Raw genomic sequence first — 25,317 nt, 5'->3', positions numbered from 1 at the left:
GAGTGAGTTGATACATGTGAAGCACATAGAACAGTGCCTGGTCTCATCTGTCCAGTGAAGAATTATGTAAGACAGAGGTGTAGAGAATGAGCCTAATGTGGGACTTCTTTCCCCTGGAGATATTTGCTCATACCTGAGAAGTTGACCGAGGGTTTGAGAAGGTGAACAGAAACTTTGCTAGTCTGTGAGTAACAGGAACAGAGAGAAACTGCTTGCTTTGCCTTGGGGCCCTGAAGGCTGCACAATAGGAGTTATGTGAAATTGAAGAGACAGCAGTTGAGGTTTAAGTCATCTCCATTACTGAAATCAAATTGAAGTAATTGTTTGTGTCCCCAAGTGCTCTGTAGACAAAATGTAAATCCAATCTGGGAAAGATGATATCATTTTAGGCCTCAAATTATTTCTACAACCAATTTTGTGAACGCAATTTCTATCATCAAACAAAAAAGCAAACAAACAAACAAACAAAAAACAACACACAGACACACACAAACAAACAAAAAACCCCAGAGACATGATAAGAAAAACGAAAACCAACAAAGGAAAACAGACAATAGGGAAAAATTTATAAGAGCTCCAGATACTTGAGTATCACACACAAACCTTAAAATAACTTTTACTATGTTGTTCTAATTTTCTGGTGGACATGCAAATTGCTACAACCTCTCTTATGGGAAATTTGACATTACATATCAAAATTCAAAATGTACCAATATTTGATCATGCCATTCCATATATAGAAATTCGTCTAGAGGTAACTGGTCAAGGGAACAAAAATACATGAAGAGGAAAGTTTTTCAAACTTAATTTTCATATAAAAAATAAAAAATAAATGTACTTCAACAGAAGATTGTTAAAATATGTTTAAATTAAACAATATTTAGGTAGTCATAATAATTTTACAGATGTGGAAAATTATCTATTATAGAAGAAAGAAGCAAATAATGGTGGCTTGGACTCTGTTTAGAAAACAATAACTATGATATAGTTTATAATATTCCCAATGGTTTTCTTTGTATAGTGGTGTTATGTGAAGGGTTTATTGCATTTTATTATTTGTCTAGATTTTCTGTATTTAGTCCAATGAATGTATATTATCTTTTTATTAGAAAATACAGTAAATCTTTTTATCAGAAAAAATAAAAGAAAATAAATTGGAGTGTTGCTGAGTTTTGAAATATGAATCTTCCCTTTTTTGTTCTGATATTGGTAGTGGTGGCTAAAAGTTTAGAATATTCTATAAGACTGCTGTAACCATATGTGGTTAGATAGCATGCAATGTGAAAACATACTTAAGTTTCAAAGATCCATTTAATTTTTGTGCTCATTTTCTTGAAAGAGAAAAAATAAGGCAAATGAAAGATGAGCTGATACATGTTGATTGTCTGATATGTGATAGGTATTTGACATGCCTAAATAGTCATTCAGTTTCTGGATTATAGTCACATTTAGGAAATGGATATTCTCTATTACCCAAGCAGTAGGAATCAACTCATTGTGTATATGCTCCTGAAATCCAGAAATTATTTACAATAACTACAAACTGAAGTTAGAATAGAATCGCTGCAATAGATTTTTTATAAGGCTTATATGGCATTTATCTAAAGGTGACATGTTTTAATTGGTGATTAAGGCATACTTAATGCACTGTAGGTCCTGAGGATGACATCTGGGAATATGTGCAGGTGGAATGCCGTTATTCTTTTCATCTGGACCCCAGGAATTACACAAGGTATGTGCCAATTTCTTTTAAAAAACCTGAGTCCTTTAGTCATATTTTAATATAACTTGTTCACTTGATGCATTTATTTGAATTGGCATTACCTTGCAAATGGCCAAAAATATGAAAATACTACTGATTGCCTCATTAATATTCGGGACCTCCTTCAAGGGAGCTAAAACTCAACAGCTGGCTTCTTCCCACTTAGGCTTACAAGAATATTGTCTACATTCAGCTCACAAGTTATACATAGTGGTATGGAAGGCCCAAATATAATATTTAGAACAATGCTTTTTTACTTCAATTGTATTACTCTCAACAGACTGTATAGAGCTAAGTGAAAAGTTGACAAAAATATTTATTGACTGAAATTTGCTTCCTCTTCCAAGCTACTCATCAATTGTGGATTTATTTCAGGCAGCACCTGCGTGACATTTTGAACACTAGTAGCTATCAAACCATGACACTTTGACCTGAACCAAAGTAAAAAGTTCTTTCAATCTGGTTTTCAAATCTGTAGGTTGAGGATGATGATACTATATACCTCATGTGGCTATAGTGAGGACTAAATAAAATAAATGATCAATGAAATGTGAATCAAATTAAACAATTTAATTTCATTTTCTCCAATAATATTGGCAAAAAATTTTAAAGCCCAGGCAAATACAAGCCTCTCAATAGTGTATGAAAGTGATCACTCTCAAACATCATTGCTGGGGGTACAAATTGGTGCAAAAATTTGAAAGGCATCAGGCAGTATTTTTCCAATCTGCACCTTCTTCAAGTCAACATTTCTCTTCTTGGAATTTACACTGCAGAAATCTTCATCTGGTTAGGTAAGATATGAGGTATGACAATTGGCAATTAAGGCACACTTAATGCACTATAGGGCCTGAGTTTAGGGAACTTGCCACCATGTACTTACATTGGCAGCACTGTACCAACAGCTTGGTAAGGTTTCATAACCTTGGTATATCAGTGTCTCACAGCTGTGTTCATGTGAACATGTGGCAATGTCTTGCTGAGTGGCATTCATTATTGTTGTTGTGTGTTTTTGTATGCTGTTGCGAGAATCTCTGAGCTTGAATTAGAGCAATGAACAAACACTCAATTTCTTGTTAAACTTGACAAGACTGAAAGTGAAATCAGGGACATGTTAGTCCAAGTTTATGGGGATAATATCATGAAGAAAATGACAGTGTACAAATGGATTAAACGTTTTTTCTGAGGGGAGAGAAAGTGTTACTGATGAAGAAGGTCAAGGCAGCCAGTAACCAGCAGAATTGATGAAAACATTGCAAAATTCATTGAATTGTGCATTAAAATCATTGGCTGACTGTGAGAAACATAGCAGACCAAGTAGACATCAATAGAGAAATAGTTAGGAAAACCTTAACTGAAAATCTTGGCATGAGAAAGGTATGTGCAAAAATGTTCCCAAGGGAGCTCACCGATGAACAAAAGCAAAGGGGGTTGAAGTTTGCCACGACCTTTTGGAGAGGGACAATGATGTTTTGGAGCATGTCATCACTGGGGATGAAACATGGGTGTACCAATATGACCCTGAAACGAAGCATCAGTGTGAACAATGGAAACAGCCAATTCTCCATGACCAAAAATATTCCATCAGTCCAATTCAAGAGTAAAACGATGTTGCTAATCTTTTTTGATATCAAAGGGATTATTCATCATGAATTTATACCAGCTGGACAAACAGTTAATCAAATTTGTTTTTTGGAAGTGCTGAAAATGGTGCATGAAAAAGTTAGACGAAAACGACCTGAACTTTTTACCACCAGTTCATGGCTCTTGCATCACGACAATGCACCAGCTCAAATGGCACTGTCTATGAGGGAGTCTTTAGCCAGTAAGCGAATAACTGTATTGGATCACCCTCCCTAGTCACCTGATCTGGCCCCCAATGACTTCTTTATTTACCCAAAGATAAAGGAAATACACTTAAAGGAAGACATTTTGATGACATTCAGGACATCAAAGGTAATCTGACGACAGCTCTGATGACCATTCCAGAAAATGAGTTCCAAAATTGCTGTGGACTAGGAACTGGCATTGGTGCATAGCTTCCCAAGGAGAGTACTTTGAAGGTGACCATAGTGATGTTCAGCAATGAAGTATGTAGCACTTTTTCTAGGATGAGTTCACAAACTTAATTGGCAGATCTCATGTATAGAATGTATACCGCAGCATTGTTTTAAAGTAAAATTTTCAGATCATTAAGAAAATGGTTTAATACATTGGACTAAAATCAAGATAAAGCATTCTATATAGCTCGCAGTAACAAACTTGTGTATATCTGTATGTAGTAATGTACTGACTTTAAAGATTATTCAGGACATGTCATCAAAAGAAAAAACCTAGTTACAAAATAACACATAGAGGATGGTAACATTTCTGTTGAGAGAGTAAAAGAGAAGAAGGAAGGAAGGAAAGAAGGAAGGAAGGATGGAAGGAAAGAAGGAATGAAGGAAGGACCAATTTTTTTAAGGTCTGACAATTAAGTTCATGAACTCACCATAGAAAAAGTGCTATATACCTCATTGCTGAATATCACTATAGTCACCTTTGAAATACTCCATTTGGGAAGCTATGTACCGATGCCAGCACCTAGTTCGCCCTTCAAAGCAATTTTGGAACTCTTTTTCTGAAATGACCATCAGAGCTGTCATCGGATTACCCTCGATGTCCTGAATGTCATCAAAATGTCTTCCTTTAAATGTATTTCCTTTATCTTTGGCAAAGAAAGACCTCATTGGGGGCCAGATCAGGTGAGTTCTGCTGGTTACTGGCTGCCCTGACCTCTCCATCAGTGACTCATTCTCTTCCCTCAGAAAAATGTTTAATCCATTTGTATACTGTAGTTTTCATGGCATTATCCCCACAGACTAGGACTAACATGTCCCTGGTTTTACTTCCACTCTTGCCAAGTTTAACAAAAAATTGAGTGTTTGTTCATTGCTCTAATTCAAGCTCAGACATTCTCACAACAGCATACAAAAACACGCGACAACAGTAATGAATGCCACTCAGCAAGACACTGCCACACATTGACATGAGCACAGCCACACATTAACACGAGGACAGTGAGACACTGATATACCAAGGTTATGAAACCTTACTGAGCTGTTTGTACAGTGCTGCCAATGCAAGCGCATGGTGACAAGTTTTCAAGCTCAACTGTCGATGATATATTGTAGAATTGTTCACTTGAAACCTATGTAGTTTTACTAACCATTGTCACCCCAATACATTTAATTTAAAAAAGAAATATTTAACTGTGTTCAACCCTTGTGATTAAGATTTATGATGTGATTTTCAGAATTTAAGAAAGAAGACAATTTGAAATATATTTAGAGAAAAGAATGGAAGCTAATAAGAATATAGTTTTAATAATCTAGGTGTCAGATGACTGGGATCCAATCCAGTGTACCCACTATATATTTAGGTTGTGTCTAAAGCCACAGCTTGTTTTAATAATTTGACGAACTTGAAAAACTGGATTTAAAATATGTGCCCACTTGGCAGTCTATAGTGAAGAGTTTAACATCATGGTCATTTTTTTATATTTTGTAAGATATTGCTATCTTAAAAATAGTTATTTTTTTGTTTTCCTAGTTCCAAATTTGAAAGAAATAAATTGGCAACATCATATTAAAATATTTATATGATGAAACATGTAGATGAAGTATAATTTTTGCGGATTATAGAATCAGAGAATATATATTCAATAGGAAGAAGGCCTGGTATTTGAAACTTCAGTCATAAAATATTTTTAAAATAAATTTCCTGATATTTTTATTAAAAGAGCTGAAGTTCTTTTATCAAAAGTGCTGCACATATTTGTATATGAGTATATGTATGTCAAATTCTGAAAATAAAGCTTTAAAAGAAGGTGAAGTCACAGACAATCTAAAGTATATTTATGTGCATATTATATTTGCCAGGCACTTTAATAGTCATTTTGTCAGTTAGTCCTCACAAGAAGGTAGGTATTAACACCCCGTCTTACAGATAAGAAACTGAGGCTCAAGAAGATAAATTACTTACCCAAATGCCCATAGATAGTAAGAGAAACAGAAATCACATGTGAGTTTGTCTAAAGCAATGTTCATTTTCTAATCTTCTTAATTTTCTAACTTTTTAAATTTCTAATCTTTCATTGTATTACATTGTGTAATTTCAGATTCTTTTTTCTACTTTAATATGCTTAAGTTTCTAAAGTAATTAAAAAATTTTTCAATTATAGTTGACATACAATATTAGTTGCAGGTATACAACATAGTGATTAGATATTTATATAATATATGAAGTGATCACCCCATAAATCCAGTACCCATCTGACACCATAAACAGCTACAATATTAATGATTATATTCTTCATGCTGTGCTTTACATCCCCATGACTATTTTGTAACTACCAATTTGTACTTCTTAATCCCCCCCCATTTTTTATCCACTCCCCCAACCCACCTCCCAGCTAGCAACTATCAAAGCGTTGTCTGTATCTATGAGTGTGTTTCTGTTTTGTTTGTTTGTTTATTTTGTTTTTTATATTCCACATATAAGTGAAGTCATATGGCATTTATCTTTCTCTGACTTACTCCACTCAGCACAATACCCTCTAGGTCCATCTATGTTGTTGCACATGGCAAGATTTTTTTGTTTTTCTGGCTGAATAATATTCTATTGTATATATGTACATCTTCTTTATCCATTGATGAACACCCAGGTTGCCTACAAATATTGATTATTGTAAACAATGCTGAAATGAACATATGGATGCACATGTTGCTTTAAAATAGTATTTTGGGTTTCTTTCTATAAATACCCAGAAGTGAGAACTGGGTCCTACTTTGTCTCTTGTTATAGCCTTTGTTTTAAAGTCTATTTTGTCCAGTCTAAGTATTGCTACCCTGGATTTTTTTTCAATTTTCATGAAATCTTTTTTTCATTCCTTATGTCTTTTACCATCCCTTTACTTTCAGTCTGTGTGTGTGACTCTCTTGTAGACAGAATATGTAAGAGTCTTGTTTTCTTATCCATTCAGCCCCCTGTCTCTTGATTGGAGGATTTAATCCACTTATATTGAAAGTAAACATTGATGGATGGGTAGTTATTGTAATTTTATTATTCATAGTTTTTATCTTATTTTTCTTCTTCTCCTTCCCTTCCTCCTCCTCCTCCTCCGTCTTAAAGAAGTCCCTCTAACATTTTTTGTAATACTGGTTTGGTGTTGATGAACTCCTTTAGCTTTTTTTGTACTTCCTAATCACTTCACCATTCTCATCCAGCCCCCCCAAACCTCCTCCCTTCTACCAACCATCGGTTTGTTCTCTGTATCCATGAGCCTATTTCTGTTTTGTTTGTTTGTTTGTTTTTCTGTTCTTTAGAGTTCACATATAAGTGAGATCACATGGTAATTTTTTCTTTCTCAGTCTGACTGATTTCACTTAGCATATTATGGTGTAGGTTCATCTATATTGTTGCAAATGGTAAGATTTCATTCTTTTTTATGACAGACTAATACTTCATTGCATAAATGTACCATAATTTCTTTATCCAGTCATCTATTGATGGGCATTTCAGTTATTTTCATATATTGGCGATTGTGAATAATGCAGCAGAAAACAAATGGGTGCATATATCTTTTTGAATTAGTGTTTTGTATTTCTTTAAATAAATACCCAGGAGTGGAATTCCTGGGTCATGAGGTAGTTCTATTTTTAATTTTTTTGAGGAACCTCCATACAGTTTTCCATAGTGACTGCACCAATTTGCAATCCCACCAAAAGTGCATGAGGGTTCCCTTTGCTCCACATCCTGTCCAGCACTTGTTGTTTGTGGATTTATTGATGATTGCCATTCTGACAGGTGTGAGGTGGTATCTCATTGTGGTTTTTATTTGTATTTCTCTGATGATTAGTGATGATGAGCATCTTTTCATATGTCTATTGGCCATCTGTATGTTGTCTTTGACAAAATGTCTATTCAGGTCCTCTGCCCATTTTTTTTTTTTTAATTTTATTTTATTAAATTTATTGGGGTGACAATTGTTAGTAAAATTACATAGATTTCAGGTGTACAATTCTGTATTACATCATCTATAAATACCATTGTGTGTTCATCACCCAGAGTCAGTTCTCCTTCCATCACCATATATTCGATCCCCCTTACCCTCATCTCCCTGCCCATTTTTTAATTAGATTGTTTGTATTTTGGTGTTGAGTTGTATAAGTTTTTTATAGAATTTAGATGTTAACCTCTTTACATATGAATCATTGGCAAACATCTTCTCTCATTCAGTAGGGTGTCCCTTCATTTTGTTGAAGGTTTCATTTGCAGTGCAAAAACTTTAGTTTGCTGTAGTCCCATTTTTATTTTTTTTTTAGTTTCCCTTGTCCAAAGAGATATACCAGTGAAAATATTAGTAATGGAATGTCTGAGAGTTTACTTTCTATATTTTCTTCTAGGAGTTTTATTGTTCAGCATCTTATATTTCAGTCTTTAATTCATTTTGAGTTCATCCTTGTATATGGTGTAAGAAGGTGGTCTAGTTTTATTTTTTTTGCATGTATCTGTCCGGTTTTCCCAGTATCATTTATTGAATAGACTGTCTTTACCCCAATGTATATTCTCAATTCCTTTGTCATAGATTACATAATTATACAGGCAAGGGTTTATTTCTGGGCACTATTCTGTTCATTGATCTGTGTCTGTTTTATGCCAATACCATGATGTTTTGATTACTGTGGCCTTGCAGTATAATTTGATATCAGATAGCATGATACCTCCAGGTTTATTCTTTCTCTGGATTGTCATGGATATTCAGGGCCTTTTATGGTTCCATATAAATTTTGGGATGATTTGTTTTAGTTCTGTGAAATATGCCATTGGTATTTTGATAAGGATTGCATTGAATCTATATATTGATTTGGGTAATATGGACGTTTAAGCTATATTAATTCTTCCTATCCATGAACATGGTATATGTTTCCATTTATTTGTGTCTGTAAATTTCTCTCTTCAATGTCTTACATTTTTAGAGTACAGGTATTTTATTCCCTTGGTTAAATAGATTCCTAGGTATTTCTTTTTATTGCAATTTTAAATGGGATTGTTTTCTTAATTTCTCTTTCGGATAGTTCATTATTGGTGCATAAAAATGCAACCAATTTCTGAATCGTAATTTTGTAATCCGGTAGTTTTCTTCTATCAGTTCTAATAGTTTTTTCACGGACTCTTTGGGGTTCTCTCTGTATAGTATCATGTCATCTGCAAATAATAACAATTTTACTCCCTCCTTTCCAATTCGGATGCCTTTTGATTCTTTTTCTTGTCTGATTGCTGTAGCTAGAAATTCTATTACTAGTTGAATAAAAGGGGTGAAAGTGGACATCCTTGTCTTTTTCCTTATCTTGAGAATTTTTTAGCTTTTCCTCTTTGAGTATTATGTTAGCTATGGGTTTGTGTTATATTACCTTTATTATGTTGAGATATGTTTCCTCTATTACCACTTTGCTGAGCATTTTTATCATAAATGGATGCTGGATTTTCAAACACTTTTTCTGCATCTATTGATACAATCATATGATTTTTATTTTTCATTTTGTTTATGTGGTGTATCACATAAATTGATATGTATATATTGAAACAATCTTGCATACCAGGAATGTATCCCCCTTGATCGTGGTGTATGATTTTTTTAATGTATTGCTGAATTGGGTTTGCTAATATTTTTCTCTGTGTGGTTTGGAATCAGGGTAATTGTGAATTGTCGCCCTGTAAAATGAGCTTGGGAGCCTTCCCTTCTCTTGATTTTTTTTTCCAAATAGTTTGAGAATCAATGTTAATCCTTCTTTGAATGTTTGGTAAAATTCACCTGTGAAACCATCTCATTCCAGACTTTTCTTTTTTCAGAACTTTTTGATTACTGATTCAATTTCATTAGTAGTAATCGGTTTGTTCAGATTTTTTGTTTCTTCTAGATTCAGTCTTGGAAAATTGTATGCTTCTAGGAATTTATCCATTTCTTCCAGATTGTCCAACTTCTTGGTGTATAGTTGGTGTAGTATTTTGTTCTTTTGGGGGTATTTCTGTAGTGTCAGTTGTCTCTTCTCCACTTTCATTTGTGATTTTATTTATTTGGGTCCTCTCTCTTTGTTTCTTGATGTGTCTGACAAAAGGTTTATCAATTTTCTTTATCTTTTCAAAGAACCAACTCTTCCTTTTATTAATTTTTTAATATATATATTTTAGCCTCTATTGTCTTTCTTTCTGCTCTGATCTTTATTTTTCCCTTCTTTGTACTCACTTTGGGCTTTGTTTGCTGTTCTTTTTCCAGTTGTCTTGCATGTGAACTTAGACTATTTATTTGAGACTTTTCTTGTTTCTTGAGGCAGGCTTACATTGCTATGATTTTCCCTCTTACGACTACTTTCGCTGTGTCCCATAGATTCTGGTGTGTGTGTTTTCTTTTTCGTTTGTCTCAAGGTATGTTTTTATTTCTTCCTTAATCTTATTTATGACCCATTCTTTATTTAGTAGCATGTTATTTATCCTCCATGTGTTTGTTTGGTTTTCAGTTTTTTTCTTATAATTTATTTCTAGTTTCATACCATTGTGGTCAAAGAAGACATTTGATATGATTTCAAACTTCTTTAAATTTATTAAGTCTTGTTTTGTGGCCTAACATGTGGTCTATCTTGGAAAATGTTCCATGTGCATTTGAGAAGAATGTATGTTCTGCTGCTTTTGGGTGAAATGCTCTAAAAATATTAACTAACTCTTTTTGGTCTCGTGTGCCATTTAAGGCCACTGTTTCCTTGTTAATTTTCTGTCTGGAAGTTCTGTACATTGGTGTCAGTGGAGTGTTAAAATCCCCTACTATGATTGTGTTACTGTTGCTGTCTCCTTTATGTCGGTCAATATTTGTTTTATAAGTTTAGGTGCTCTATGTTCGATACTAGGATTACGTTCTCTGTTGGATTGATCCCTTTGTCATTATGTAATGTCCTTCTTTGTCTCTTACTGTAGTCTTTATTTTAAAGTTTATTTTGTCTGATATAAGTATTACTCTAAGTATTTTTCTTGTTTCCAAAGATATTTGTGTGAAATATCTTTTTCCATCCCTTTACTTTCTTTCTTTTTTTTTTTTCCCACTTCAATTTCTTAGGGTGAATTGGTTAGTAAAATTATATATGTTTCCATCCCTTTACTTTCAGTCTATGTATATCTTTTGATCTGAGGTGGGTCTCTTATAGGAAACATATGCATGGGTCTTGTTTTCTTTTCCATTCAGCTACCCTAGGTCTTTTGATTGGAGTATTTAATCCATTTACGTTCAAAGTGATTATTAATAGGTACATAGTTATTGCCATTTTATTATTCCTATTTTTTATCTTTTTGTTTGCTTTCTGCTTCTTTTGAAAGAAGTCCTTTTAACATTTCTTATAATACTGACCTGGTGCAATGTATTCCTTTAACTTTTTAATGTCTGGGGAGCTGTTTATCTCTCTTTCAATTTCAAATGATAGCCTTGCTGTGAGTAGTCTTGGTTGTAGCCCCCGCCCCCTTTTTATTACTTGTAATATTTCCTGCCACTCCCTTCCAGCTTACAAAGTTTCTGTTGAGAAATCAACTGATCGTGTTATAGGAGCTTCCTTGTAAATAAATAGTTGTCTTTGCCTTGCTGCTTTTAGAATTCTCTCCTTGTCTTTAACTTTTGCCATTTTAATTATGATGTAGGTTGGTGTGGGCCTCTTTGGGTTCATCTTGTTCGGTACTCTTTGGCCTTCTTGGACTTCTATGTCTATTTTCTGCACCAGGTTAAGGAAGTTTTCAGTTATTATTTCTTCAAGTAGGTTCTCGATCCCTTGCTCCCTCTCTTCTCCTTCTGGTATCCCTATGATGCAAATATTGTTGCGCTTGATGTTGTCCCACAGGTCCCTTAAACTACCATTTTTATTTTTTGTTGTTGTTTTGATTGCATGTATTCTGCTACCTCGTCTTCTAAATTGCTGATTTGATCCTCTGCTTCATCTAATCTGTTGGTGATCCCTTCTAGTGTATCTTTCATTTCAGTTATTTTATTTTTTATTTCTGACTTTTTTTTATGGTTTCTATATCCTTGTTTATACTTATTATCTCTTTGTTGAAGTTCATAGCAAGTTCTATAAGCATTCTTATAACCAGCATTTTTAAACTTTGCTTCTAGTAGGTCAGTTGCTTCTATTTAATTTAACTTTTTTTCTTCTTGAGGTTTCTCCTTTCCTTTTATTTGGGACATGTTTCTTTGTTTCCTCATTCTGACTTCCCATCTGTGTTTCTTCTAGTTATTAGGTAGTTTGCCTATGTCTCTCAGTCTTTGTTGGGTATCCTTATGTAGTATGTGTTTTGTGGTCCAGTGACACAGTTTCCCTGATCACCTGTGCGTGTGTTCTGGGAGTGTCCTTTGTGTGTTGTGTGTGTGTTCTCCTGATATATTTGAGCCTTGATTGTTTTTGGTAAGTCAGTGGATGTGATTGACTCCTAGGCTGACTGGCTGTGTGGATTGATTGGCTGTGTAGGGGCTGACCCCCCTGAGGAGAATGCACCTCTGTGGAATGTTGTGACTATTGAGAAAACCCTTTGGGTGTGCTGTTTGTGGGGCTAACCGAGTAGTGCTCTGGTGTGGTCTGAACAAGCCTTTGAGGGTGTTGTTTCTGGTGTCGCTTGGGAAGGGCTCCCTCACAGGTCAAATTCAGCCTTGCCTGTTACTGACCTGGGGCTACCTGGTAGGAGACACAGCACTATGTGTGGTTGGTTGATGCCTGTGCTAAGTCTGGAGCCATATGGGGGTGGCCTCTCTGAACTGTGGTCTGCTGCCATCAGTGTTGGGCTTGGGGCAGCTTAGCAAAAGGTCTATGGCCTCCATAGGCCTGTTGCCACTAGTCTGGCTTCCTGAAAGCCTCAGAAGTTGAAAGAGCTTTCTTAGGTATGTAGGCTGGGCTGAGAGTTTAACCCAGTGTTGAGAGTTTCCCCAGTGATGCAGCAACTAGCTGGGTGGGACAGGGTCCCCAGAAGTCATGAGGTGTGGCCAGTGATTTTTACAAAGTTAATGCAGATTCAGTTCTTGCACCAGTATTGTGCCCATGACCACTTTGCAAAATGTCCTGAAAACACCTTGGACAGGCACCACTTGCCTCAGGCCCATAGATCCCTGAGAGCCACCCAAGGGAGATTGCAGCTCAAGTTGTGGTTAACTGCCTGCCACCGAAAATTTGCCAACTACCGTGGCCATCCACTACTGTAAAAGGCTTCTGCAACTTGTGGGGCAGGGTCAGCTATCCAGGAGCTGTGAGTTGTCTGAGCAATGCAGCACTAGCAGTGTGGGGTGGGAACCCAGGGCATCACCAAGTTGGTACACACACACAGATTTTACCAGACCAATGCAGTCTCAGAATTGGCTCTTGGAGGAGGGTCCAACATAGAAAAAATGGTGCCCTCCTAGAGATTACATGTGAAGCAGATTCCACACAGGGATAATGATGGCTGTCACTCCAGTCCTTGCTCTGAAACCCCACAACTCATTCTTTTCCCATATGTCTTTGGCAACTTTTGAGTTGCTACCCCTCCACCAGAAACCAGGTGAGTGTTTGCAAGTGAATGAGTCTGTGTGCAGGCCCTTTAAGAGGGCATCTGTGTTTCTAGCCACCTTAAATCTCACTGGAATGGATGGACAGAGTTCTTGCTGCTTTTCACTGCCAGATGTTGTGGGGACTCCTCTTCTCTGCATAGGATCCCTGACCTTGGGAGCCTGGTGTGATGCCGGGAGCCCTCCCTCTTTGGGGAGGAACTCTACCATTGAGGTGTCTCTTCTGTTATTCAACCACTACCTGTATGTTTGGGGTCAGCCTGTTTTGCATCTCTGCCCCTCTTACTAGTCTTGATGTGGCCTCTTCTTTATATCCTTAGTGACAGAGATTCTGTTCAGCTAGTCTGATTTTTGAGGTTAATTGTTCCATAATTTAGTTGTAATTTTGACGTGATCCTGGCAGTCATCAGGTCTAGCATTTAACTAATCCACCAGCTTGGACCACCCCCAAGCTCTATTTCTTCATAATATTCTATTATTGGAGTTCTTTGAAACAGTGTCAATTGCAAATGCTTCATCTTACCTATTGACAGCCATGACACAGGAAATGCAGAATATTTCTGAAATAAGAATTGTAATTACACTAACTAAACTAGCTAAATCTTTAAAGCCCTCACTATGTGTCAGTTTGAGACCAAGTGCTTTACCTGAATTCTCATGTACTCTTCATAGAAATCATACAATTTAGTTATTGTTCTGACCCAGTTTTAAAGATGAAGAAACTGAGCTTAAGTAAATTCCTCAGGATAACCCAGTAAATTGTGAAGAACAAATATATTTTGGTGTAAAAAGGCAAGGGCTCTTCTTATATGCTCTGTCTCATTGGAGGACCTGCCTCTTTGTATTAACAGTTGCCTTTGTGATATGGACATTTAGGAGGATTTGCATAGTTCCATTTATTTCCTGACTCAAAAGAAACAAAACTTACCCCAAGTGTTCTGCAACTGGTTAGTTCTTAGCAAATTTTAGTGTCTGTGAAACACAACTAAAGTAATCTTATTTCCAGTTTCTGAAATATTGAATGTTTGAAAGACATTCAGGTTTTTGTTTGTTTGTTTGTTTTTATTAAATTTGTTGGGGTGACAATTGTTAGTAAAATTACATAGACTTCAGGTGTACAATTCTGTATTACATCATCTATAAATCCCATTGTGTGTTCATCACCCAGAGTCAGTTCTCCTTCCATCACCATATATTTGATCCCCCTTACCCTCATCTCCCATCCCCCCATCCCCCTTACCTTCTGGTAACCACTCAACTATTGTCTGTGTCTATGAGTTTCTGTTTCTCATTTGTTTGTCTTGTTCTTTTGTTGTTTTTGGTTTATATACCACATATCAGTGAAATCACATGGTTCTCTGCTTTTTCTGTCTGACTTATTTTGCTCAGCATTACACTCTCAAGATCCATCCATGTTGTCACAAATGTTCCTATATCATCTTTTCTTACCGCTGAATAGTATTCCATTGTGTATATGTACCACAACTTCTTTATCCATTCATCTATCGAAGGACATTTTGGTTGTTTCCATGTCTTGGCCACCGTAAACAAAGCTGCAATGAACATTGGAGCACACGTGTCTTTATCTCTAAATGTTTTCAGATTTTTTGGGTAGATACCCAGGAGAGAGATTGCTGGGTCATATGGCAATTCTATTCGTAATTTTTTGAGGAACCTCCACACTGCCTTCCATAAGGGCTGCACCAGTCTGCATTCCCACCAACAGTGTAGGAGGGTTCCTTTTTCTCCACAGCCTCTCCAACACTTGTTACTATTAAGACATTCAGTTTTTAAATGTTTGTTTTCAATTGTCACTGTAAAACAACTTTGTTGCCTTAGAAATTATTTTTAAATATATACATTAAGATGGTGTTTCACTTCGATTTGTGAAAGATTGGCATTTTAAGATGTAATAGACTTTCCAATGATGATTTGATTTTAAAATGCCTCATTGAAAAAGGAAAAATATTTGAACTAGAAAGGGAAATTTGGCATGTGTTAGTTACCTGGTAGAAATAGATGTCTAATTCTGGAGGAATCCATTATTAAGTACTTCTTTTTGAGAAGATAAAAATGTATGTAACATCCTACAACTCTTTATGCCTGTTATTTTGTGGTGGCTCATATGTTAATTTTGATATAGAAAGTTAGTATGCAACAACAAGCAGTGGAACTACTTTTTCTTCTCTTTACTTTCAGGATTTTATTCTCCACATTGCCATCTACAGAAAACATGCACTGGTGCATGTGTGTACACACACACACACACACACACACACACACACACACACACAGTAATAGAGGCTGAAAGAAATGGAATTCATGATTACAGGTCTAGATTGACCTTTCTGCCTGAAACAACTAAAGGAAGTGCTACTGAAGCAAATGGGTTTGCATTTATACACACACACACACACACACACACACACACACATACACACACACACATATTTAAGATACAGGCAATTAAAAGTTTTAAAACTTTACATATGCTGTGTAAAATTTTTTAACACCCTCCTTCCACAGGAGAACCCTGGAAGAATCCCAAGATTTTCTTTCAAGAAGCATCGTATTAATATTCTTGAGTATTTGAGATTTAACATTTCATATTCTTTCCTCTACATCTTTTATTGTTCCTATTTACAGTGCACCTGAAACACGTTGTGTAATTGGCAGAGAGCCCAGATTTTCCATTTAGGAACAGTTTGATGATTTCACTTCTTCTTCCTTTTTTTTTTTTCCCCCAAACAGCAAGTGCTCTACATTGTAAACAATGCCAGTCACCATAATATTGTTAGCTTTTGAGGTTTTATTACATTCTTGCCTCCCTACATATTTTAAACTTCAGTACAAGGAATTTTTGGCATCAGTTCAGCAACCTTCTTATTTCATAAAGAAGATGGATTCCAGCAAATAGAGTGCTTCATTGTCACGTATGATTAGAAAGTGTAAGATTTATCTAATCATAAAATTGCCCAATATTTTTAGGTTTGTTTCTAATTTTCAAAGCAGTACATTCACATCTGTCCTATGCAAAATGCTAATTCCTTTTCAGTTGCATTAGTTTCATAAATGTTTAACCCTTTCCTTACCCATTATCTGAAGATAACTCTCCTTTGGCTTATCTTTACTGTGAACACTGTAGTTAAAAATCTAGTTTTTTCCTTCTTTTCTTTCTTAACACTTCAAAAGGGCCAAAGCTCATCAGAATTGATGCACTCAATTGAGTTATTTTGGCAATCAATGTGTAGCATATCACTGCCTGTTCAATTTAGCTTCAGCTAAACTTCAGCATGAAATAAGGAGATGGCTGAGGTGATACAATTGACCATGCTTGTTGCCAAGCAATTTATTATATTCCCAGCAATGATGACCAAACACTGGGCAAGAAAACAGTGTTTTTGCACATAGCAAATGCTCAGTAAGTATTTGTTGGGAAAAAAATAAACGAGTTAAAAAATGTCCTGTTGTCCTTAGAAGTTAAATTTTTATTACCTATAATACATATATTTATAAAAATTTTGTAAAGAAAAAGTGTGTCCAAAAATCAGTTCAAATCACTCTGGGAAATACTGAATTAAGCTCATTCAAAATACATTATCCAGTTACTTGATACATTGTAAGCACTGCTCTGTGTAGACTGATGAAAAACAAGAAATTATTTCCATCCCCAAGTCTGGATATTCATTTCATTTTCTGAGATGAATTTTAAGATAACAGCATAAATAATACTTAAAATTTTTTCTTCACAGATTGTGAGGAACCTTCCATTAGCTAACCAAAAGGAGAAAAAAAATCAAGCTATTTTAATTCTACAGCTATAATCTTTCCTGCTAAACCTCATACAGAGCTACATTTTTCCCAGATCGCTTCAATAAGTGAAAGCCCAACAGAGAACAGATGCAGTATAAGAGCAATAAAAGAAGAAAATAATTTAAAAATCCTTTGTTCTCCCTGCAGATTTACATCTGTAAATCTATTAGCATTATTTTCTTTTCCTCTCTCTCTCTCTCTTTCTCCCGGTTTTTTGTTTTGTTTGGTTTTTGCATCCCAAGCCAGATCTCAAGTTCTCTGAAGCAACCCTTAATCAAGCTCCCCAAAGGCCTAGGACTGCATGCAGCAATTTCTCCCCTGCTCTCAGCACAGATGTTTCGAGCACATTCCATTACACCTACATGCCATTACAGCTAATGGCTTATTCTGATGAAGAAAGCTGCTTTCTGCTCAGTGCAGCAAAGGGGAAAATTTCCTCCTGTACAGTTCGATCTCTGCAACAATGAAATGTAGGGGCAGGTGGTACAACAGAACTCTCTAATGTTAATTACATACTGTATTACCCCCAAATTTGGCTGGTCATTAATTATGCTAATTTACCTTCCTGAAAATTAGCACCGTCGATGTGAACATTTGAGCAGATTATAGCAAAATGTAGTCTATCAGAGTTGCTTATAAACCAGAACCTTCTGAGCCACCCAAAGAAATTATAACTAGTCTTGGATATAGCTAACTTCAAAAAAAATGGTTGATGGAGAAACTTGGTACCCCTCCTGATAAATATCCTGACTTTTCAAGAAAATATGAAAATAAAACAATTTCTGCAAGTCCTGGCTAGAAATGCTTTTTATTAATTTTTTAAATTGCTAAATATAGAAAAGTAAGTATGAAACCTAAACCATCAAAGAAAATCGACCAGTATACTTTGCACTGAATAAAAATCATAGGTATTATTTTGGAGCAGAAAGAGTGGAGGAAAGTAGAAAATAAAACTTTGCTGGCAGTTTTCATGCCATGGACTGTAGTGATTTTCTTTTATGCATTTTTCATAGTCCTGATAAAGAGAAATGAGCATTGTCTTTAACAACTCTACAGCTGTAGATTATATTTTTCAATTTATTACTGCATAAAAAATTAACATGACTCTCCTTCCAACTAAAGCTCAAATTTTACCATATTGATCATAGGTTTAATAAAGTATGTGAATCAGCTTAAGCTCATTTTTCATATGAGTTAAATACATATGAATTAAGTATAATTTCATTTTAGCCTGTGGAAATTGATTGGATTTCAGAAGTAAATAGAATATCTTCTCTATGGAGTGCATAATTTCCCTTTCCTCTTTAAGGCTGCTGTTTCCTTCTATCCATCTCCAAGAAGCCATCATCATATTAACATAGATGACAATCTGGCAAGGAGGTGCTGATCAAAGATAAATTTCACACTCTCACTTCGCATTTTCTAATTACACCATCTGTGTCAGACTCTTTTGTGGCAGTTCTGCTCAATCTGTCAAATGCTGCGTGCCTATGGGAATGCAGAGGAGCTGAGAAATCCTTCTTGTCTTCCCACACCCTCACTGTCGATCCGTCACCCCCAATCGGAGCTGTGCAGATATATTAGTCTAATTGGGGACTGGAATGGAGGTTTCAGGTTGCATCAGAGATGAAGTGTTTGGGGGATGCAAGACATGAGATTGCAATTTGAATCAGATTACAAGGCCTGCCCTAGCTTGTCTCAGCAAGCTGAAAACAAGCCATGCATGCAATATCAGGATGAGAGGAGTAAAGAGAAAAGAACAATTTTAAAAAGAATCATGAAGAAAAGTGTCTCCTTTCATTTCTCTCTGTTTCTCTCAGACACATTAAGGATAAACAATTGTGAACAGGCACTTACGGGAAATGTTCATCTTTTTATTATAATGTTATAAAACATAAGTATAATGAGTTAAACACAATGACCCAATCAATATGACCAGATTTAGTCTAATCAAGGCCAAGAAAATAAATCCAGCGGTTCTTCCTAAATAACACAAATTAGTTCTTGTGGAATATACATTATGCTCACAATTGGACAGAATAGACTAAAAACAAGAGAAACTGAAGGCTGCTAGCTACGTTAATAAAGAGTTCTCGAATATATATTAATCTTTAAGATCTACTTTGAACTCTTCTTTTCTTAATTTATCATGATAATGTCCATGAAATACCAAAGAAAAACAAAATAATTGCCTTTTCAAACTAGAGTCATGGCATAGTTAACTATTCCTAGTTATTGATTTCTGTCTGCCACTTGTCACTGTCTTTAAGTCATGTTGCAAATGATACCAAGGTAAGCAAATAAATGTAACAGCCCATTTTTTACTCTTCAAGGGTGTACTCTTATGTGTGTTTACCCCAAAATGGTACTGCTATAAAACCAAGGAGAATCCATCCTTTCTTTTTTAATATAAACAGGTCTTATGATAATACTACTGTTGCCCTTGAGAAATTTGGAATCATTTTTTATCCTAGTCATGAACAAATGAGAAGGTCTATGGTAAAATGGAAATAGGAAAGTAATGACAGTTAAAAAAGTAGACTCTGGACCTCACTCTATTTATTACTTTTCTGATTCTCTGTTTTCTATAAACTTCACTGTTCTCATTTCATACCTTTGTGGCATATGCATGTGAAAGCATATTAAAGATTATAAAACACCCCCAAAACTATAAGATCATATTGTTTATGATTTTTTTGTATTTATGCCCTGTCTTAAATCACATGGTATTTCAAGTAGTTATTTACTTATAGGTGATTGTAGAGATCTTTTCTCAAATCTAGTACCCCGATATCCAGATGCAGAAGTAGGATCTCTCCTGCACTCTTATATGTCCTACAAGTAATCAACTCTTGAAGGACAGTACTCTGTCTGAATATTCTGTGTTTTGCATGTTGTATATGATCACAAGCTGTTTGTTAAATAGCATTGGTATATTTAATATTCATAAAGAAGGAAAATGTTATTTGAATCATTGAGTAAACCATGCTGATGGTGCTGACATGATTGCATTTGTATGGAAGGAAAACTCTAACAACCTGTCCTTTTAGCATTTTCTTGCTTCTGAAAACCAGGAGTTTGCCATCAAACATATATACAAACGTTATCGTTTTTCTTGGATTCTAGAACGTTTCCTTTTCAAGTAATGGATAAGGTGACCTCAATACGGACAATTCCTAAATGACTTCGTTGTGAGAGCATAAGTAGATAAAATTTAAACCTCTGCTTACAGAGACTATCTTCTCCAATCATGGTAATAAATCCATGGGAATACTGACTTTATGGGCATTTATAGTTTGTTTATTTATTTATTTATTTATTTATTTATTTATTTATTTGTTGTTGTGATGGATCTGTTTATTTTCTTTTTTTCTTTTTTTTAAATTAAATTTATTGGGGTGACAATTATTAGTAAAATTACATAGATTTCAGGTGTACAATTCTGTATTACATCATGGGAGATGAAGGTAAGGAGGATCAAATATATGGTGATGGAAGGAGAACTGACTCTAGTTTCTTGATTTATTAAGGTGTAAATTCATTAGTGGCTTCTCTCTCTCTCTAGCATAAGTAAATATGCATATATGCATGTATATATACATAAACACACATTCATATATATGGCATATCTATCTATCTATCATAATATAACTTGAGAATTTAAAGGAAATGTAAGAGAGAGCATTATGGATGACCAAGTTAAAGCCTAGAGATTAGACATATTAAGAAAACACTAAATAAATTTATCTTTTGGATTGAAGAGCAGAAAGATGAGGAGAAAATTGAAAACAATATTCAATTTCATGAGGAGTCATTGTCCATGGTGAGTAAGAAAGTCTTCCATTTCAAACCTTCTGATTGTCTGATTCTGTGAGGGTTCCACTTAGTAAATGTTGTCATTGAATTCCTTAATCTCTTCACTTTCTAATTTAATTATTAGGGGCATTAGATATTAGCAGAGGTTAATTATTGCCATTCAGTATAATCCGATGTCTAAAACCTGTCTTGAATCTTCTCTATTCTCATGAATTCCTAGATGACTAGAAATAAAATGTTCATAAATTCTATGCATTTTTAGAGGAAATAAATTGCCGCTTCCAGCATTATTTGCAGAACTGTATAGTATTAGCTTCTCTCCATTCTACTTAAAGAATATTGGCTATAAAATAAGTAAATACATGTAGTCTCTTATAATGAATAATCTCCAAAATTAAAACTGGACTATTGTATGTGATGCTTTTCTTTATTAAACATATATATATATATATATATATATATATATATATATATATATATATATATATAAGCTAGATCTTTCACAGCTCTAAGATATTTACAATATAGTTTCAGGTTTGGAAATTCTTGTGCTAAATAAAGACCTTTGGAGAGTTCACTATAATATTTTATCACAAACATCATCCAAACATTCAATGATTTACATATTTTCTAAATTCCCAGGTAAAACTAAGGAAACAGTTGATGGTTTTGAGGATGGAAAAAGATGTAGAGACCTGGGCAAGTCAATAACAATTTCTGTTTTTGTTTTTTTTTAAGAAAAGATGAAATAGTGCCATTTGCAACAACATGGATGGATCTTGAGATCATTATGCTAAGTGAAATAAGCCACACAGAAAAAAGTCAAGAACCATATGATTTCACTGGTACGTGGGATATAAAACTGAAAACAGCAAAGGAACATGACAAACAAATAAGAAACAAAAACCCACAGACACAGACAATAGTTTAGTGTTTACCAGAGGGTAAGGGGGGTGGGGGGTGGTAGATATGGGTAAAAGGGGTCAAATATATGGTGATGGAAGGAGAACTGACTCTGAGTGGTGAACACACGTGATATATAGATGATGTTATACAGAATTTTACCTGAAACCTATGTAAATTTACTAACAATTGTCACCCCGATAAACTTTAATAAAAAAAAGAAAACCACAATGACATACCACCTCAACCTGACAAAATGGCTATCATCAATAAATCAACAAACAACAACTGTTGGCGAGGATGTGGAGAAAAGAGACCCCTCATGTACTGTTGGTGGAATTGCAAATTGATGCAGGCACTATGGAAAACAGTTTGGAGATTCCTCAAAAAATTAAAAACAGAACCACCTTATGACCCAGAAATTCCACTTCTCGGCATTTATAAGAAGAAATCCAAAACACTAATTTGAAAAGATATATGCACCCCTATGTTCATTGCAGCACTATTTACAGTAGCCAAGATTTGGAAGCAACCCAGGTGCAATCAATAGATTATTGGATAAAGGAGATGTGATATGTGTGTGTGTGTGTGTGTGTGTGTGTGTGTGTGTGTGTGTAAAATGGAGTATTACTTGGCCATAAAAAAGAATGAAATCTTGCTATTTGCAACAACATGGACAGACCTAGAGGGTATTATTCTAAGTGAAATAAGTCAGCCTGGGAAAGACAAATACCATATAATCTCACTTATATGTGGAATCTAAAGATCAAAATAAAAAAACAAACAAACAGGAAATGACTCACAGATACAGATAAGAAACTGATGGTTGCCAGAGGGTAGGGATCAGGGGTGCTGGGTGAAAAAGGTGAAGGGATTAAGCACAAATTGGTAGTTACAAAATAGGTGAAAAAGGTGAAGGAATTAAGAAATACAAATTGGTAGTTATAAAATAGTCACAGGGATGTAAAGTACAGCATAGATAATATAGTCAGTAATAATACAATGACTATGTATAGTGCCATGTGGTTACTAGACTAATAGGGTGAGGGAGGAAGAACACTCTCCTTTTCATATTACATGAGAACCATGTTTACAGTAAGCACACAGAAAGTTGATAAATGAGTGAATCAAATAAATGAATGACTTATATGTGGAGAAGGACCTACACTGTCATTAGGAATGATTAGATGGGTTAAAGTAATTATTTCTTTGTAATGTTTCTTGGATGTTCAAAATTAAAAACAGAAATAATCACTAGCTTCTTGACATTTAGTTCTCAATCAAATACCATCTTATGATAGGAATATTTCAGTTAAATTACCTCATGAGATTAAAAATTATTCATCCAAAACAGCTCACAAAATATTGGTTTTGTGACTTGATTTACCATCCTCCTTCTTAAATGTGTTTTATTTCTCATAGCCTCTGAGCTGGAGGCATCACTGTCCACACAGGAGCCTTTCAACTTGGCAATCTAGAAATCATCAATGTCATATTCACATCACATCACCTCTCAAATGATTCATTCATTAGATCCAAAAATATTTACTGAGTGCTGCTTCTGCCAGGCACTTTTTAAAATGATGGGTTTGGAGCAGTGATCAAAATAGATAATGTCTCTGTTCTCACAGAGTTTGCATTCTGGAAGCAAAATATACATAAACAAATACATATGCCAGGTGTTCAGTAAAGAAAGGTGCTATGAAGAAAAATGAACAAGAAATGGGATAGAAAGCTAGAGAACTTCATCTCATTGTCTTCATCCTTGGTTCAGAGTTCTTTATTATCTGTCAGAGCAGGGTGGCAATGGTCTTACCTCATTGATGTTTAAAGCTACCCTCATTGATGTTTAAATAATCAATCTAAAACAAAAGTCAGACCTCTTCGATTTCCTCCTTAAATTCTTTAAGAAAAAGCCTTATCTCCCTTCCACACAATATTGGTCCTCCATGATCTTGCCTCTGCCCTATCTCTAGCCTTATAGTTTCATCTCCTGCCTCTATTCTCAAGTGTAACTTTCTAGAAATTATTTGCGACTCCTACCACAGACTGTCAGAGATGTTTTCTTTCCATGTCTTTTCTCTTGCTGCATAGTAGCTAATATGTGCCCACAGCATAGGAGGTTGCCCCTATTCCTTCACCTGCCTGATATCTCTTCATTCTGTGGTACTTTTATCCAGGAAGGCTTCTGTGATCTCTCCACTTCCTCTCAATAACATTTTCTTAACCATTCATAGTCACTTCTGCAACTTGGTTTCTGACCCAACACTCATTTCCATTTCATGTTTTCATTAAGCACTAAGAACTACAAATAAAGTAATTATATCGCAACTATGTAATCCAATCCAAGGAATCATGCATTCTTATATCCGTAAGGCTTCTATGTATAAATATTTTAAGAATAAATATATTTTTGTGCTCTCTGGCTCACTAGTACTCAACAACGTGAAGTATAATATTTATGAAAACAAAAGTGACATTTTGGGCCAGTATTCACAGAGCTGTCTTCCTAGACAGGCATTACGGATGAGGAACCTCAAACTTTACCTCCAGCACCCTAAAAATTAAATGGAGAAAAACACATTTCCAATTCTGTTTTGTCTTGATTGCTGTCTAATCTGACCCCAGCAAGCTATGTTTCACACCCTATTTAGAGCATGCTTGGAGGGGCACCCAAAGGTTTGGAAATAGACTCAAAGCTTATCTCAACTATCCAGACATCAGCAGTGTGAAAAACGGGACTTTTAAAAATAACATTTCCTGTTCTTTCTGCTTCTGATCAAGCCAAAAATTCCACAGGGACTGTTGTTCTCATGGAATTTTGGCACTTCCTCTGCAAGGCACAGCCAGAATCTGGACGTGCAGAAGGATGTGGAAACTGAAACTGATTGAAAAGTTTCAAATCAGGATCACAACAAATGTTATGTGAGCACATCTAACAGGGCTGGAGCTCATAAAGACACTGAATATATGAGCAGTTTCCCTAATGACACAATTCAATTCCAGCCAATAACCCCTGCCCACTATGATTCATTCTTAACATGGGTTTTAAAGTCAGAATATATGAGATATCCATATAGTCTCACAACTAATAACTTCTCATTCAGTCCAATCTATCAGGGAAAAAAAAGTTTAAAAAAACTCTTTATGGTTAAAGACTGCTTGCCATGAATAAACAAAATTGATTGGCAAACAGAAAGAATAGTAAATGTAAAAAACAACAACAACAAAAAACTATGATTTTTTTTAAAGAAATGATATTGTGATTTAAAAAATGATTTTTTTTCTATGAAGATCACATTTTCATGTAAGTACAGATGGTCCCTGACTTACAATGATTTGACTTACAATTTTTTGCCTTTATGATGGTGTGAAAGTGATGCAAATTTAGTAGAAACTATACTTTAAATTTTGA

This window comes from Rhinolophus sinicus, chromosome 6, assembly GCF_057876585.1.
Source record: "Rhinolophus sinicus isolate RSI-liver-muscle chromosome 6, RSI-T2T, whole genome shotgun sequence".
Lineage (NCBI taxonomy): Eukaryota > Metazoa > Chordata > Mammalia > Chiroptera > Rhinolophidae > Rhinolophus > Rhinolophus sinicus.
The sequence above is the reverse complement of the archived record's forward strand: the minus strand, read 5'-3'. Positions refer to the sequence as shown.